At 38.6% G+C, this 13,192-nt stretch overlaps 1 long non-coding RNA gene across 1 annotated transcript; it reads right to left on the minus strand.

The window, feature by feature from the left end:
* Positions 1-11,685: 11,685 nt before the first annotated feature.
* LOC139082762 (uncharacterized) lies at positions 11,686-12,440 on the minus strand. Its single transcript, XR_011538975.1, has 2 exons — positions 12,299-12,440; positions 11,686-11,811 (listed from the first exon to the last, which is right to left on the minus strand). It is a non-coding gene; the product is annotated as an uncharacterized lncRNA (long non-coding RNA).
* Positions 12,441-13,192: the final 752 nt, after the last annotated feature.

Here is a 13,192-nt window from a genome sequence, read left to right on the forward strand (position 1 = left end):
TTTCTTCATTTCTTTTTAGTCTTAGTTCTCTTTCCTCCTCCATCTGAAGCATTTCTATATGTCTTTCCTCCATATTGCTGGTTCTCTCCTCCATAATATCAGGTCTGTTATTCAAGAACTCCAGATTTTTCTTTATCTCAACCATTGTGTTTTTAATCTCCAACATTTCTGATTGGTTTTTCTTTATAGTTTCAATCTCTTTTGTGAAGAAGTTCCGGATTTCATTGAACTGTCTATCTATATTTTCTTCCAACTGGTTGAGTTTTTTGATGATAGCTATTTGGAATTCTCTGTCATTTAGATTATAAATTTCTGTGCCTTCAGGATTGATTTCTGGGTGCTTGTCATTTTCCTTCTGCTCTGGAGTATTAAAATACTTTTTCATATTGTTTTATGGTGTGGATTTGTGCCTCTGCATAGTGATAGTATTTGGTTGCGTCTTCCATCTGCCGCCACTGGGTAGTAGTCAAGAGTTGTGTATTCTGAGGCCATTGCCACCCCTCACAGCTGCTGCTTTTCTATCATATACACGCACACTATGGCTGACTTGCTGAGCTGGAGCATTGGGTGTGGGGAGGGGTGCTTTTTTTGCTTGCATGATCCCATGGGGAATTCTCACTCTGCCCCTGCCCTTGCTATCTGCTCTCCTGGGGCACTGGTTTGATGAAGACACCCTGACAACAGCTTAGCCACCTCTGTGTTGGGCTTTCCCGTGGGCTGTGAGGGAACTTGGAGAGCAAAGGTTTTCCCACAAAGGGAAACCCCTCACCCCTCTCCTCTCAGAGCCACACATGGTCCTATGCCCTGGGTCACTGCCACTGGGGGAAGGAGAGGAGGTCCCTTATCTCCTTCCACTTCCTCCGGGGGGTCCAGCTCCTCCACCTTCAGACATACAGCTGTGTGGGTCTCTCAGATGCCTTTTGTGTTGTGTGAATGTCCTCTGTTGGGCTATGAATGTCCTTTTCATTGTATCCTAGGGGAAAGAGTCTATGGAAGAGCTTCCTGCACTGTGATGCTGACATCACTCTATGCTTCTCTCTTTTTAAAAAACTAATAGAATTCATTTTTTGTGCACTTGTAGGTTTACAGAAAAATTGAGCTGGAAGTAAAGAGAGTCCCCATATGTCCGCCACCCCTCAGTGTCTTCTGTTAACATCTTGCATTAGTGTGCTACATTTAGTAAAATTAATGACCCAATATTGATACCTTATTATTGACTACAGTCCATCGTTTAAAATAGGGTTCACTCTTTGTGTTGTACATTATGTGGATTTTGACAAATGTATAATGATATGTATCCACCTTTACAGTATCATACAGTACATTTTCACTCCCTTAAAAATATCTTTTGCCCCACCTATTCATCCCTCCCATGCCCTTGAACCTGTGATCTTTTTATTGTCTTTAGTTTTCCCTTTTCCAGAAAGTCATATGGTTGGAATCATACAGTATGTAGCCTTTTTAAGTTGGCTTATGTCATTTAGCAATATGCACCTAAGTTTCCTGCCTGTCTTTTCATGGCTTGATAACTCAATTCTTTTTATTGCTGAGTAATATTTCATTGTTTGGATGTGCCACAGTTTGTTTATCCATTCACTATTGAAAGCCATCTTAGTTGCTTCCAAATTTTGGCAATTATGAATAAACCTGCTATAAATATTGATGTGGAGATTTTTGTGTGGACACACACTTCTTTTTCATCCCTAGTTCTTCAGATTTACACTGAACTTTTTTCCTTAGATGGTTCATTTCTTCCATATCTGAGAAAAACCCTTCGTCTTGTTTATATGAGCCCAAATTCTTTTTAGGTTCTCAATAAATATTAACTACCACAAGGTTTCCTCAAAACTCATACAGACATGTTAAAATTTGAGTGGTTTTAAGTCTTTTGAAAGTTTCTTGCTTCCCAGGGCTATTTCCACAGAAAGGTGGAATTGTGTGCTATAATTGAGATTGGAGCACTACACAACTTTTGTATAATGCAACCCAAAGTATTTTAAGTTCTTTTCAACTGATGTTTTAAATGTCTGTTTTGTAATTCCTCTTTCTATCCCTAACTGAGCACTTCATTAAGTAAAAACTCCTAGCATAACCATATCTGAATTAATGAATATCCTATTTGACTACAAAATGAAAATTATTTTTTTTTAAATATCACACTCAATTTTTATTACTTTTTAAGCCATTCTAGAGGCCCTAAATACTCACATGGCACCAGAGCAAACTGCTCTGTGTGGGAACACATATTTTGCTTTCGTTCTAGACAGCTGGAGTGGACAGCTGTACTTTCTTAGCTGTGCTGTATCCAACCTTTCTTCCTGTGTGTGGGAATTCCCCCACAGTCTTGATGAAGGGCATGCCCTTCTTCCCACTCTGGAAGTGTGATAGGCCATACCTTGATGTTCCCCACCTCTAGCAACCTGGGCATGGGCACATGATCTTTAGCCAATGATCATTTTTCCATAAATTTCCATCTTGACCAACTGACACAAAGACAAAGGGGCGATGAAATTTAATTCACAGCAGTGTGGAGATTATCTCCAAGGATACTGAGGTGGAATCCCAAAGTGGCAGCAGCAGTGCCCTGCAACAGAGGTGATTGTGTCCTTCTCAGGCTATTTCTGCTAATATTTTCAGGCTTCTTGGCTGTTTGGAGCTACCTGGATCTTCACCTATTTTTCAAGCCTGGTTTTACAGCTTCCTGTCAATTCATGAACACCTTATACCCTTCCGATAAATTCCTCTTTCACTTAAGATTGTTAGAGGAGCTGTTACTTTCAATAGAATTATTTTAATTGATAAATCAGCAAAATCAATCAACCCATTCATTAATTCTCCAAATATTCATTAATAACCGTCAGTACTACACATTGTGCGTGGCTTAAGAATATGATGGTGAGTGAAGTAGACATTGTCCCTACTGTCTTGGCACCTACAGTCTATTGGAGGATACAAGCTATGAAAGAGATGATTGCAGTACATGCTTGATGGGGAAGGACACTATTCATCAGGAACAAAAAGTAGGAGCATTTAATCCAACCTTAATGATGGTAGTGGTGGGGGGTGTCAGAGAAAGCTTCAAGTGATAGTTGAATTGAGATTTGAATATGTAAAAATTATACCTAGTTGGGAGGTAGCAGGTGGGGTGAGTATTCCAAATAGAAGAATAGTCCATGTGAAAGCCCAGAGTTGAGAGAGGAACAGAACCTTCAAAGAGCTGAAAAGAAGTTCCAAATGACCGAAGTGCAGACTTTGAGAGGAGACAGAAAGACGAATCTGGAGCGCTAAGTGGGACTTGGATCATAGACAGTAATGTGAGTGCCATGAAGGGGTTAGCACTTTCTCCTATAAGCAATTTGGAGTGATTGAAAGGTTTTAAGCAGAGGCCTCAGGACACAGCAGCCTGGTGCCTGGGTGCCTGGGGAAATTGTGTAAGAAAAGAGAAGCTTGCAAAATTTAGGAGTGGGAGCAGAAGTTCTGGTATTTCTCGACTTCAAAATCTTTTTTTTAAGCCTCATGCAAAAGGATCAAAGTAGACCATTATCTTACACCATGCACAAAAATGGACTCAAAATGGATTAGAGACTTGAATGTAAGATCTGAAACCATAAAACTCCTAGAAGAAAATGCAGGCAGTACACTCTTTGACATGGGTCTTAGCAGCATCTTTTTGAATACCATGTCTACTCAGGGAATGAAAACAGAAGAAAAAAATAAACAAATGGGACTACATCAGACTAAAGAGCTTCTGCAAGGCAAAGGAAACCAGGAACAAGATGAACAGACAACTCACCAACTGGGAGAAAATATTTGCAAATCATATATCTGACAGGGATTAATTTCCAAAATATATAAAGAACTCATACAACTGAACAACAAAAAAACAAACAACCTAATCAAAAAATGGCAAGAGGATATGAACAGACATTTCTCCAAAAAAGATACACAGATGGCCAATAGACACATGAAAAGATGTTCAACATCACTAATTATTAGGGAAATGTGATATTAAACTACAGTGAGATATCACCTTACACTTGTTAGAATGGCTATAATCACCAAGACAAAAAATAACAAATGTTGGAGAGGTTGCAGAGAAAAGGGAAACCTCATACACTGCTGGTGGGAATGCAAACTGGTGCAGCCATTATGGAAAACAGTGTGGAGATTTCTCAAAAAATTAAAAATAGAATTACCATACAATCCAGCTCTCCCACTACAGGGTATTTATCCAAAGATCTTGAAATCAACAATCCAAGGAGATTATGCACCTCTATGTTCATTGCAGCCTTATTCACAATAGCCAAGTCATGGAAGCAGCCCAAGTGCCTTCTGCAGATGAATGGAAAAAGATGCATTGTATACATTTATATACAATGGAATACTACTCAGCCCTAAAAAAACCAAAATGGTCCCATTTGCAACGACATGGATGGACCTTGAGGGTATGATGTTGAGTGAAATTAGCTAGACAGAGAAAGACAAATAATGCATGATTTCACTCATACATGGAAGATAAACTCCTAGATAAAGAGAACATATTGGGGTTACCAGAGGGGAAGGGGGTTGGGGGATTGGTGAAAGGGGCAAAGGGACATAAATGTATGGTGATGGATAACAATTAGACTACTGTTGGGGCTGGCCCCATGGCCTAGTGGTTAAATTCGGTGTGCTCTGCTTCAGCAGCCCAAGTTCAGTTTCCAGGCGTGGACCTATACCACTGGTAGGTGGCCATGCTGTGGCAGGGACCCACATACAAAATAGAGGAATATTGGCAGAGATGTTAGCTCAGGGTGAATCTTCCTCAGCAGAAAAAAATTAAGACTACTCGTGGTGAGCACAATGCAGTCTATAAAGGAATTGATAAATAATAACGTACACTTGAAATTATATAATGTTATAAACCTTTATGATTTCAATAAAATAATTGAAAAAATAAGACTAAAAAAATCTTTTTTTTAAAGCACAATGATGATGTGCTTTCCTTTCTGTGTGGAAATGATAATACTGATTTAAAAATTAGCAGATAGGTTTGTTGAGAATGTTCTTCTATAATGGTAATGGATTAACTATGAGTCATCAATATTCTATGGAGGATTGCCTATTACAGTGGTTTTCAGGTTTTTTTGCTTATGCTTCCCAAAGTAATTTTGAAAGCCTATATATACCTTTGCACCTTCATATGTTGACATTTAAGATTCTTTCTATTATCAATACTTGCAAAGGATGCAATTTTCTGTCATGTTATAAATATTAACATTTAAAAATAAACTATTATATCACTCTTGTGTGTAACCAAGACTCTCAAACCATAGCTATTTTATATCCACTATCATTCTTTTTTTTATTATTAATTTTTTTCCATTTTCCCCCCTAAGCACCCTGGTACATAGTTGTATGTTCTTAGTTGTGGGTCCTTCTAGTTGTGGCATGTGGGAAGCCGCCTCAGCGTGGCTCGATGAGTGGTGCCATGTCCGCGCCCAGGATTCGAACTGACAAAACACTGGACCGCCTGCAGTGGAGCACACGAACTTAACCACTCGGCCACGGGGCTGGCCCCTCCTCTATCATTCTTTTAGAAAAACTACATCAGGCTTCAATAGGCAGACTTTTACATTGTTCCTTTTTCTCTTTGAATTTGTATTTCCGTTCTACTTCTCTCACAGAATTTTATCCTGATGTAATACACTAGCATACCTTTTTGCTTTAAAGTCTTTTATTGATCACCCTATTCAATATCCTGCCATAAAAATACGTATACAAGTGGAAATTTATGAGTGTTAAAATGTTTCTTCTAGATTGTCATAATTTCAACTATCAGTAATAGATGATTAAAACAGCAAGTATACTTCATATTTTGATTAATAATATGTAAACATTAGTTAATTTGCCCACCATTAGTTCATGTGTCTATAGAATTATATTACTTACTGCTACAATAAGACAGGCTGTTTTGATTAAAAATGTCTTCCTCACACCAACATTTTGAATCGTGGCCTGGTTTGCCTTTGTTCTTACACTTTTGGACAACGTGCCATTAAGATTAGAGAATGAGCGAGAATTGTGTCTTTGTTTTGTAAAGTGGGAGAAAGAACTAGTATGACACCTTGACCACAAGAACATTCTCGGGCAGATCAATTATAGAATTACGGAAGTTGAGGATCTGAAAACAGATTTCCTCAAAACTTTCCCAGCCTATGTACCCCTTTGAATGTCTGTGAGTAGCACCAGTCAGTTTGAAAACTGTGAGTCTAACGTAGAGCGTACTGGAGGGGAGACAAAATAAACTGGGCTTCTTTTACAAAGTAGCAGTAGGACCTGAGACAAGACATTCGATTTGCGTAAATCTCAATTTCCATCAATAAAGTGAGTGTGGGAGAATTCAGCTAATTAAAAAAACTCTTTCCAGCTCTTAAATCCCTTGATTTCCACTGGAAATTTTTAGCTATGCCCAGGACACTTGAAAGAAGGCCAGGCACCAATACAGAAAGGGAAAAGGAAAGATGGCTAGCATTTGAGTGGTCACTGAGAACACAATAAAGGAAAAGGAAGGGACCATGTAGATCATAGATCAAGAAACACTTTTTGAAAAAGTATTTTTATTTGTGCTTAGGATGTATTTCTGGGTTAAAATCTAGTTTCATATTACTGTTTATGTGGCTGTAGATAATTCAATCTCTTTGAGCTTTTCTTTCCTCAACTGTTAAATGAGAATAAACTGTCTACTCTGTACTTTAGGTGACGATTAAAAGACAGAAACAGACTTATTTCACGTAGCATAATGTTTTCAAAGGTTGTCTATGTTGTAGCATGTATCAGAAATTTATTCCTTTTTATCGTTGAACAAATACTACATTATAGGGTTATGTCACATTTTGTTTGTCCATTCATCTGTTGATGGACATTTGGGTTGTTTCCACATTTTTGGGGTATTATGACTCATGCTGCTATAAACATTTGCGTATAAGTTTTTCCATGGAGATATGTTTTCCTATCTTGTTGGTATGTACCTAAGAGTGGACTTGTTGGGTCATATTGTAATTCCATGTTTAATATTTTGAGGAACTGCCAAACTATTTTCCAAAGTGGCTGTACCATTTTTACATTCCCACCAGCAATGTATGAGGGTTCCATTTTCTCTATATCTTTGACAAAACTTGTCTCTTGATTATAGCCATCCTGGTGTTTGAAGTTGTGTCTCATTGTGATTTTTACTTGAATTTCCCTAATGGCTAATGATGTTGAGCATCTTTTCATGTCCTTTTTGACCATTTGTATATCTTCTTTGGAGAAATGTCTTTTCAGATCCTGTAACTATTTTTAAATTGTGTTTTTTATCTTTCCATTATTGGGTTGCAGAAGTTCTTTATATATTCTACACACAAGTTCCTTACCTGACATATAATTTGTAAATATGTACAAGTGATCTTTTCCACTTTCTTGATGGTGTCATTTGAAACAAAAGCTTTTTAATTTTGATAAGTCCAACTTATCTATTTTTCCTTTTGTCACTTGTGCTTTTGGTGTCTCATCTGAGAAGATTTTGTGTTAACTCAAAGTTGGAAATATTTATTCCTATGTTTTCTTCTCAGAGTTTTATAATTTTAGCTCTTTTATTAGATCTATGATCCATTTTGAGTTAATTTTTGTATATAGTATGAGGTTGGGGGTCCAACTTCACTCTTTTGTGGCTATCCAGTTGTCCCAGCACTGTTTGTTGAAAAGACTATTCTTCCCCATTGAATTGTCTTGGTACGCTTGTTGAAAATCATCTGACCATAAATATAAGGATGAATCAATTCTTAAATGCTGATTCTAATACTTTTATTGTAATGCTCTGAACACAAAATAAGATTCACATTATGAGCTAAAAAGTTCTGGCAGGAATTATTTCCTTTGACCTATATCACCAATAGTGTATTTTAAGATTATAATGACCTTATTTATGAGAACTTTTAACACAACAAAGATGAATTGTTCCTGTTTGTTTACGCTTTCTCCGTCAAAGCTGTTAGGTGATGTAATTAGAAATTTAAAGTATTCTTGTTCTGTTGTTGAACTTCCAAATAGTCCTGAATATCTATCTCCTAAGAGTACATAAATATTCCTGTGAAATTAAACATTAGCAAAATATTTATTCCAATAAATTATGTTCCCTTTACATTCTGACATAATTCAATGTATTGCCTTGACTTATCTCTGTAACTAAGGCATAAATAGTACAGCATAACTGTAATGCACGTAGTTTTGTGCCAGGTTTTCTAGTTTTGTGAATCCTACGGTTTTGGGCCAAACAATTCCCCAAATAATCACAAAAATTGCTCCAGGACAGGCAGGAGAAATAGTTTCACTGCTGGTGCCTATTGGCAACAGGCTTCCGAGCCGTGTAAAAGATGAGCGTGGAAGCAGCACGTCTTTCACTTCACAGCTTTACTAGTGAAATTGATCTTAAAATTTGATCATAAATTTTATGTTATACTTCCTTTTATTCTGGAATATGTTACTTTGTGTGTATGTGTGAGTACGTCTCAGGCTTAAGAAAAAGGTGATGAGTGACATAGGCATTAAAATCAAGAGCATTATTCAACTTACCCTTCCCTCCAACCAGTTCCTCCAAACTCCCCGCTCCCACACCTTGTCAGTTTCCAATTCTTTCCTTAGTGAATGAAGAATTTAATCCCCAAAGCCCTGGTACAAACCCCAGGGTTCTCTTTCCCTAGCTCTCCCCTTTCCTCTGTCCCCCATCCTGAAGGGCAGGCACCTTATAGGAGAGCCCTGAGTGGTGACAGACACAGAGGGAAAGACTTCATCCTCAGGGAAAGGGACCAAGGAGTACAGGGTAGTGAAGTGAGGGCCCCCATGGCCTGGGGTACCAAAATGGGGCCCTGGTGCCAGACGAAAGGATACTGGTCCTCCTGAGAAAGGAGACCCAGCAGCCTCAAAATCCTCTTGTTGTGAATAGTCCCTGCTTGATCATTTGCCCTTGTGGTGGTGATTGCAGAACCACACTTGGACCGTGTCCTTCTCAAGCCTGAGCTGCTGTGCGATGTGGCTGATCTACTGCAGTGTGGGTTTCAAGCACTTATGTTGAGATGGATTCTACGGTTATATTTAGGATAAGCAGGAAGGATTGCTGTCATTAATTAATGATATCCATCATGGAAGTGGGATGGGAGAATGAAGTCACAGTGTAACATTTAGGAATTTAGTTTAGCTGTTGTAAAATTGGAAAAAGCAGTGGCTTACACATTACCAGCTTTATTTATCTTTTTTAGACCAGGGTTGGTTTGGTAAATCCACAATGTCCTCAGGGAGTCAGGCCCTTCGAGTTTCCCTTCATCTAGCCATCTTTAGCATGTGCTTGTTTCTTTGTAGTCACAAGATGGCTGCTCAAACTCCAGTATTGCATTTGAGTTCCAGACATAAAGAAAAGTAAGCATGAAGGGCAAAAGGCACAGGTCAGCTGAATTGGCCTTCCATTTCAAGGAGCATTCCCAGAAGCCCCATCCAATAACTTCCACTTGCATTTCATTGGCCGGAATTGCAGAATATGGTCATGTCCTTCATCTACAAGGAGTGCTGAGAGATGTAGTTTCTAGCTAGGCACATTTATCCCCTCAATGAAATCAGTGTTCTGTTACTTATGATCAGGGAGAATCCATATTAGGAAGGCCTCTAGCAGTTTAGTCCACCATTCGTGTTCTATAAATAGGTATCCTTCAGCTTTACTGAATCAGCAAGAACTCCATCTCCCCCCGACCCCACATGGAGGGGAGCATCGCTCTTCTGCAAAGGGTTGATAGCAAGTGTGGGCCTCTGAACTGTGTAAAAGATGAATGTGAGAGAGGCACATCTATCACTCCAGAGTTTTGCTAGGGAGATTGGTCTTAACATTTTATCATAAATTTTGCATTATACTTTCTTTTATTCTAGAATATATTACTATATTTGGGTTCAACATAAATCTCAGGAGTGCTGATATCACTGTGAAACATCTTGTAATTCTTAAAATACTGGACTACAAAGCCAGACAGACCTGGGTTGGGATCTCAGATCCACATTTACTAGTAGTATACTCTGGGCAAGATGTTCAATCTCTCTATGCCTCAGTTTCTTCATTTGTAAACTGTGGATAATAATTTTTACAGGTAGGGTGATCACATACCTTATGTCTAAACTGGGAAACTTATGTATTGGAAAGGGGATACTATGAATAATTATACTTCAACAAGTGGCATAAGCCAGGACCACCCCAAGCAAACCCAGGACTACAGTCACCCTGCTTATAGGCCTTGTTGAGAGAATTAAATGAGAAAATAAATATACAGCACTTAGCACAGAGCCCAACACCCAGTAAGTGCTAAGTAAATACTAGCCACTACATGTTTTTATTACTCAATTGAAAAGTTCCATTGTTTCAGGTTTGCTTTTCTCTCTTTGAACAACAATGTTTGATATTCTTCCTTCTGATAGAGAATAGTGGGCTGAAACAAGGCGAGCTTAAATTTTTTCAAGACTTAAAAAAACCTAATTGAAAGTCAAACAACCAACTCCTCTAAAGGACGAACAATGTTGAAAGACACTGCAGAAACTCCTAGTTATGAGGATAATTCTGGAACAACAGTGCATGGCCTATCCGTGAACTGTTTGTACCCTTAGAAGCATGAAGGGTAGAATTGGAATTTTAATGATTTTGTATAGCATTTCTCAAAGGTTTTGGTCTGAAGATCCCTTTACAGTCTTAAAAATTTTTGAGGACCACAAAGAGTTTTTGTTTATATGTGTTATATCTATTGCTATTAGAAATAAAAATGGAGAAAATTTAAAAATATTCATTAAAAATAACTATAACCCTATCATATATTAACACAACTAACCATTCAAATGAAAGTAACTATCTTTACAAAACAAAACAAAACAAAATCAGAAGATTATTGTTTTACCTTTCTGCAAATCTCTTTATTGGCTGGTTTAATGTAAGTGAAAGTGGTTGCAATATGTTGTTTTGGTGGAAATATATGAATAAGATATGCTGTTGGAAAAGGGAGGGAGTTTTTTAATAGCCTTTCCAGATAACTGCGGTTATTTATTTTTTTTTTTTAAGATTTTATTTTTTCCTTTTTCTCCCCAAACCCCCCCGGTACATAGCTGTATATTCTTTGTTGTGGGTCCTTCTAGTTGTGGCATGTGGGACGCCGCCTCAGCGTGGTTTGATGAGCAGTGTCATGTCCGCGCCCAGGATTCGAACCAACGAAACACTGGGCCGCCTGCAGCGGAGCGCGCGAACTCAACCGCTCGGCCACGGGGCCAGCCCCTAACTGCGGTTATTTTTTGATATTACAACAAAACTCCCCAGCAGTTTCTTAAAGGTTAGTTGTAAAGCGGAATCTGAAATCATATCTATGAACTTTTTGCACTGTTACATGAAAACCCATCAGTCTGTTTTGCACTTTGAATGAATCTTCTACTCATGATTTTGTAACATCATCTACTAGTCATTTGGAAAATATTGGTTCACTGAGTTATGCAGATGTTTGAAATGTTTATACATTTCAGAAACCTAAGATCTCAGAACATTCTAGAAAACGTATGAACACACAAGCACACATTCCATTAGCCCTCAGAACGATGATGTCATCACGTCATGTTGCTTCTGGAAAACTCCATTGTACACTCATGAAATAATGAGAATGATAAAGACAAATCATGTTATTATCATTATGAAAGTAGTTTGACTGCATTACATGATCCATTGAAAAGGTTTTAGTCTCAGGCCACACTTTAAGAACAGCTGATATAGTATGATGCAACCTGTTAGATAAACAAACAAAGCAAAAAAACTTACCACCTCTTTTTTTTTTAACCAGGAGACAATAAATTATAACACGCAAACATCAAAATACTAAAATATAGTCCCAAGTACCAATTTCAAATCTCTTTATATGATGGCAAGTGGACAAGCTTATAGAAACAGATGGCTTCTAATTTAAAGGCCTTTCTCATTTTTTTGAGTTTGGACGCTATTAATTATTAGTATTTCAATGCATGTGGGTAGGTATCTTTGGGGAGCTCAAAATGCTTCATTTCTTCCTCTCCTCCCTATTCTCCCCAAGATATGATCTTTGTGGAAAGATGTGGGTGGCAGAACCCCACTAAAAATATTTTAGTACGTGTTTTCTATTTGCAACCTGGACCGGAAGCTATCCATTTATGGATCAAGTTTTCTGTGCAAGTGTAGGGCAGAAGATGACATTCTCAAGTGGAATTGGGTATAGATGAGAGGAACTGCCAGACAAACCTCTTATTTTGCTCTCCTTGTTCTGTTACTCCAGGCTTTTCGAAGTAGCATGATGGGGCAGGTTGATCCTACTTTTTGGAAAAAGCCACTTGCTAAGCGGTCTTCAGCAGGAGGCTGGCTATGGGATCTTCACATAGCAAAACTGCCAAGGAGAAATTTGTTTCAGCCGCCCTGCCCCTTACTTTTCTGTTCAGTTTCCCAATGCCCTTACCACTTCCTTCTGGCTGCACAGCAGGTCCCACTGTGTGGTCCACCCACGCCTATCCTCCTGGGCACAGCTTTGACTTCAAGATTACCTTTTCCTTGCTGCTTCCTTTATCCTTCAGCAAACAAACACGCTTTGTATTCACTCTTTCAGTGAAATCTGCTTTTAGCTTAGATCAGTCCAGTCTGAGACAGTGTTAGTGGATGTCAAGCCAATTAAAATTTACACTAAAGCATGAATGATGGACGGATATCAAGTGATGACCTGCATGGCATAGGGGTTAAGTTCCTGTGCTCCACTTCTGCGGCCAGGTGCCTGGGTTCAGATCCCAGGTACAGACCTAGCACTGCTCATCAAGCTACGCGGTGGCCGCCTCCCACACACAAAATAGAGAAAGACCGGCACAGATGTTAGCTTAGGGCCAATCTTCTTCAGAAAAAAGAAAAAAAAGCCACTAAGGACCAAGTGATGGTCTGAACAAATAAACTTGAACTGGGGTGACTACATGTAGCCATTGACAGGACGGCTTGGTTTTTCTTCTCAACCATATTAAAAGCCAACAAGCAATTCAGATTTTAATCTAATTATCCTAAGGGTCCAGTCTATAAGTGAAAGGCAAGCTCGGGTAAGGCAAGAAATGAGACTCGAGGGCAGTGAATGGTTATGTTTGGCAGCCCTACAGGTTTAGA

The sequence above is a fragment of the Equus przewalskii genome, chromosome 4 (genome assembly GCF_037783145.1).
Source record: "Equus przewalskii isolate Varuska chromosome 4, EquPr2, whole genome shotgun sequence".
Lineage (NCBI taxonomy): Eukaryota > Metazoa > Chordata > Mammalia > Perissodactyla > Equidae > Equus > Equus przewalskii.